Genomic DNA, 6,000 nt, shown 5'->3' with positions numbered 1-6,000 from the left:
GGCGGTGGGACTGTGTCACATTCTAAGCGTGGTTTTTCCATTGCGGGGAATAGGAGGTGACTGTGACCGGCGGAACGCGCTGGCGCCAAATGCATTTCGTTCTAAAGAAAAAAGACACTGGAATGTAGTTGGCGGATCAGAGCATTTAATGTCCCACTTCACCTAAATACTTCATATTCTTTCAATACCAGGTAGGCTTGACATTAGATTGGAATGTGTTAGGGCGTGAGAAACATCACCAGCAGCTTCTAGTGTAGTACCAGCTACTGCAGCAAGGGAGCGCTTCATCACTTCGGCGCCATCTTTTCCTCCTTCCTTCATCGTGGCTGGGCCGAAATGGCCTCCAAGCTCGCCTCCAAAGTCACACACACACACACACACACACACCAACCCGGCTTGGACATATATCGGCTGTTCCTTCACGGTGGCTGAGCTCAATCTCCCGACCGACCGGCACCTTCCCCGCACGGGACTGCAGCGGTTAAAGAAGGGGGCCAACCCTCCCCCCCCACCCCCAACCTTCTCAAAGAGGCAACTAGGGATGGGCAAGAAATGCCAGCCTCGCCCACATCCCAAGTCCATGGCTCAGTGGGTGACACTCTCTCTCTCTCTCGCCTCGGAGTCAGAAGGTCGTCGGTTCAAGTCCCACTCCAGAGACTCCAGCATTAAAATCTAAGCCGACACTCCCAGGGCAGTACTGAGGAAGCGCCGCACTGTCGGAGGGGCAGTACTGAGGGAGCGCCGCACTGTCGGAGAGGCAGTACTGAGGGAGCGCCGCACTGTCGGAGGGGCAGTACTGAGGGAGCGCCGCACTGTCGGAGGGGCGGTACTGAGGGAGCGCCGCACTGTCGGAGGGGCAGTACTGAGGGAGCGCCGCACTGTCAGAGGGGCGGTACTGAGGGAGCGCCGCACTGTCGGAGGGGCGGTACTGAGGGAGCGCCACACTGTCGGAGGGGTGGTACTGAGGGAGTGCCGCACTGTCGGAGGGGCAGTACTGAGGGAGCACAGCACTGTCGGAGGGGCGGTACTGAGGGAGCGCCGCACTGTCGGAGGGGCAGTACTGAGGGAGCGCCGCACTGTCGGAGGGGCGGTACTGAGGGAGCGCCGCACTGTCGGAGGGACAGTACTGAGGGAGCGTCGCACTGTTGGAGGAGCAGTACTGAGGGAGCGCCGCACTGTCGGAGGGGCGGTACTGAGGGAGCGCCGCACTGTCGGAGGGGCAGTACTGAGGGAGCGCCGCACTGTCGGAGGAGCAGTACTGAGGGAGCGCCGCACTGTCGGAGGGGCGGTACTGAGGGAGCGCCGCACTGTCGGAGGGGCAGTACTGAGGGAGCGCCGCACTGTTGGAGGAGCAGTACTGAGGGAGCGCCGCACTGTCGGAGGGGCAGTACTGAGGGAGCGCCGCACTGTCGGAGGGGCAGTGGAAAGGAGGAGATGCAGGAAGGAGAAGGAAGGGCAGGACTGAGAAAGTGACGGCCAGACAGGAACACAAGACAAGGAGGAAGTGCTGCCGGTGAAGGAATGGAGCGTGGGCGGTATTGGGGAGGTTTAACCCGTCGGCATTTGGGGAATTCAGATAATCACGGGGAATTTGCGGTTTGCCTTTCAGCAGCATCTTGGCGACACATGCCAAGACATCGCCATGGACAAGAACGCAAATAAACCCAAAACAGGGGCGTTGAAATTGCTCTTGGCCATTCGGCCCAACGTGCCTGTGCCGGCTCTTTGAAAGAGCTCACCAATTAGTCCCACTCTTCTCCCCCCCCCCCAACGAAACTCAAAAGGTTAGTATGCAGGTGCAGCAAGTGATCAAGAAGGCCAATGGAATGTTGCCTTTCATTGCTAGGGGGATAGAATATAAAAATAGGGAGGTATTGCTTCAGTTGTACAAGGTATTGGTGAGACCGCACCTGGAATACTGCGTACAGTTTTGGTGTCCATACTTAAGAAAAGACATACTTGCTCTCGAGTCAGTACAAAGAATGTTCACTCGGTTAATCCCGGGGATGAGGGGATGGACATATGAGGAGAGGTTGAGTAGATTGGGACTCTACTCATTGGAGTTCAGAAGAATGAGAGGCGATCTTATTGAAACATATAAGATTGTGAAGGGGTTGGATCGGGTGGATGCGGGGAAGGTGTTCCCGATGATGGGTGAAACTAGAACTAGGGGGCATAGTCTTAGAATAAGGGGCTGCTCTTTCAAAACTGAGATGAGGAGGAACTACTTCACTCAGAGGGTGGTAGGTCCATGGAATATGCTGCCCCAAAAAGCTGTAGAAGCTACATCATTACATAAATTTAAAACAGAAATAGACAGTTTCCTAGAAGTAAAGGGAATTAAGGGTTACGGGGAGCGGGCAGGAATTTGGACATGAGTCTAGGTTCGGATCGGTCATGGCCCTGTGGGTAGCGGAGCGGGCCCAGGGGCCGTGTAGCCTGATCATGCTCCTATTTCGTGTGTCTAATTCTGTTAGATTCAGGAGATGGTTCTGTGATAGTGGATTGGCGGTTAGGATCAGATCAGCCATGATCTTATTGAATGGCGGAGCAGGCTCGAGGGGCCGATTGGCCTACTCCTGCTCCTATTTCTTATGTTCTTATGTTCTTATGTAACCCTGCTCCCTCCCCATGGCCCTGCAAAAAAAATTTCCTCTTGATGTATTTCTCTAGTTCCCTTTTCAAAATTACTATTGCAAATCTGCTTCCTCCGCCCTTTCAGGCAGTGCGTTCCAGATCACAAGGGGAGTGACAAGTCAAGGAGCAAGGATGTCTTGCTGCAGTTGTACGGGGCCTTGGTGAGACCACACCTTGAGTATTGTGTGCAGTTTTGGTCGCCTTATCTGAGGAAGGATGTTCTTGCCATGGAGGGAGTGCAGCGAAGATTCACCAGACTGATACCTGGGATGGCAGGAATGACGTATGAGGAGAGATTGCGTCGATTGGGCTTATACTCGCTGGAGTTTAGAAGAATGAGAGGGGATCTCATTGAAACTTATAAAATTCTAACAGGACTGGACAGACTAGATGCAGGAAGGATGTTCCCAATGGCGGGGGAGTCCAGAACCAGAGGTCACAGTCTAAGGATAAGGGGTAAGCCATTTAGGACTGAGATGAGGAGGAATTTCTTCACCCAGAGAGTGGTGAACCTGTGGAATTCTCTACCACAGAAGGCGGTTGAGGCCAATTCATTAAATATATTCAAGAAAGAGTTAGATATATTTCTTAAGGCTAAAGGGATCAAGGGATATGGGGAGAAGGCAGGGACAGGGTACTGAATTTGGATGATCAGCCATGATCTCATTGAATGGCGGAGCAGGCTTGAGGGGCCGAATGGCCGACTCCTGCTCCTATCTTCTATGTTTCTATGTTTCAAGTGTCACGTACTGTTAATTGGACCAGTGCCGATTACGAGGTGGGATTGCCAGCACTGAACCGGTGAAGGACAGGGGTGATAGTGTCGAGTGGGTAGTTAGGAGAGATAAGGGTAAAGGAGAACAATTTTCAGGATCTCGGTTTGGAGTTACACACACCAGGGAGGACCTGGCCCTGGAGGGTGTCGCGCGGAGCAGTCCCGCGCAATAAGATTTGAAGTCGGTGTAGTGGCGCTTCTTAGTTTCCAAACAGGCAGCCACTGAGCTGTGGGGCCTTTAACAACGAGTAGACGCGTGTCGAAATAAAACGTTCCCAAACGTAGCTTTGTCTTTTAAACTGTTTACTATAACACTTAACAAACGGAATTACAAAGCAAACACGTATAAACGAACACGGTCAAAAACTGTACTGCTCCAAACCTCACAACTTCTGCCTCCTTTTGCCACGTGCAGTTTAAACTGTAAAATGGCTGCACCCATGTGTGGCTTAGGGACTGTACCATTGTGGCAAGAATGAAGGGGGTGTCTCGGACTATACTACTGGAGCAGGAAAATAGGGGGTTTCTTAATACAATAAGTCGGTCAGGTAAATTAACTGTATTATGCCATTTAACCACTATTTTAAAGTATTTTCTTAAGCTTTTATGGCTCTTACATTCCGGCCCCTAATTGACTAGGCACATGAAGCATATCAATTACTCAAACATTCTTAAGGGTCATAAGCTAATGAGTTCAACATATTTACAATATAAATGTCCACTTTTTTCGTTCAGGAACCTTTCACGCTGCTTCTTGTAGCAGGCAGAGCTTTGTGATCGGTCTTTCCAGGGTCGTGTAACCGTCTGCAAACAATGCATTCAGAGAGTATTTTTCTTATTACGGAATTAGCTCCTGGAATCCAGTATCTTTGTCTTAGCTTCGCAAGCACGTGATTCCTCCCACTGTGTCCAATACTCTGGTGTATATGCTGAAGAATGAGAGTAGCAGCCCGGAGGTCCTTAGAAAGGATAGCAGGATGCTTGGCCTCCTCTGGCATAGCAGATTTGTTTAGTCTCCCTCCCACCCTCAGTACTCCATCTTGCAGTGTAGGGTCCAGCTTGTAGATATGACTACCTTTCTTGATTGGAGTATTTCGCTGTAGAGCTTCGATCTCTTCTGGGTATCTTTGTCTTTGACTGAAGCGAACTATCTCCTTCTCAGCCTTGGCCAAATCCTCCACGGTCAATGAATTCTTGCCCAATGTGGTCTTGTGCTGATGCATATACTGCTGTAGAAGCATTCTCTGCTTATCCGGGTTACTTTCAGACTGACTGATAGTGGCTCGGTACTCTTTTCTCTTACCGCTCAGGTGTAGCAGCAACTCTTTCAACCTTAGAAACCATGCAACTGCTTTCCTCAACTGGTGCCATCCTGAGAAATGGTTAACAAGCTTGTTCACTGTGTCAAAGTTCTCTTTCGTATTTATGAGATTTACTGTGACTGATCTCTTGACTTCGACGTCGTCTTCAGCAATCTGACTTGGCATATCTGGTCTTTCTGGCCATGATCTCTCTGTTTCCAGCAGATAACTTGGGCCTTGAATCCAAGTTTCACTCCTCATGAAGTTTTCAGCCTTCAATCCTCGTGAGGCTTGATCTGCTGGGTTTAATGAGGTGTTTACGTACCTCCATTGAGATGGTTGTGTAGCTTCTCTAATGGATGAGATTCTGTTTGCTACGAAGGTCTTGAAGCGTATCTTCTCATTCTCTATATACTTCAGCACCGTCGTGCTATCTGTCCAGAAGACAGATTCTTCTAATGGGAGCTGTAACTCTTTCCGCATCACCTGGTCAACTTTAACTGTAACAACCGCTGCCGTCAATTCCAGTCTCGGGATGGTGACCTGCTTCAGCGGAGCCACCCTGGATTTCCCCATGAGGAAGGCACAATGTTTCTGGCCCTGTTGATTTGTCAGCAAGAGGTAAGTAGCCGTGCCATAGCCGTCCTCACTGGCGTCCGAGAAATGATGTAGTTGAGCCGTCTTTGTAACTCCAAAACTCGCGGGCTTGATGCATCTGCTGACGTTGAAGCTAGAAAGTTGTTGCAAATCTGTCAGCCATCTGTGCCATCTCTGAGCTTGACCTTCTGGGATATCTTCATCCCATCCTCTCTTGTCTCTACACAGCTCTCGTAGCATCAGCTTCACCGGCAGAATGAGTGGTGCCAGGAATCCAAGAGGGTCGTAGATGGAACTGACCACGGAGAGAATCCCTCGTCTTGTGGATGGTCTTTCGTTCACCATTATCCTGAAGTTGAACGTGTCCGACTCGATGCACCATTGTACACCAAGAGCTCTCTCGATAGGAAGGACATCGTGGCTCAGGTCCAGATCTTTGACTTCAGTGGCTCTTTCCTTTTCTGGGATAGAAGCTAGAACTGCTCTGCTGTTGCTTATCCACTTAGTCAGATGGAATCCTCCATTCGAACACAGAGTTCTAAGGTCTCTTGACAGTGCGATGGCATCGTCTTCTGTTGACACGGACTTCAGACAGTCGTCGACATAAAAGTTTCTGAAGATTGTCTCCACAGCCTCTGATGGTGCTTTGCCTTTGCCATCTTCTGCAGTTTTTCTGAGAGCGTAGCTTGC

The sequence above is a fragment of the Somniosus microcephalus genome, unplaced genomic scaffold (genome assembly GCF_052327205.1).
Source record: "Somniosus microcephalus isolate GS21.2 unplaced genomic scaffold, FLI_Smic_1.0 unresolved_chr7, whole genome shotgun sequence".
Taxonomy (NCBI): Eukaryota; Metazoa; Chordata; class Chondrichthyes; order Squaliformes; family Somniosidae; genus Somniosus; species Somniosus microcephalus.
Note: the sequence above shows the minus strand (reverse complement) of the source record.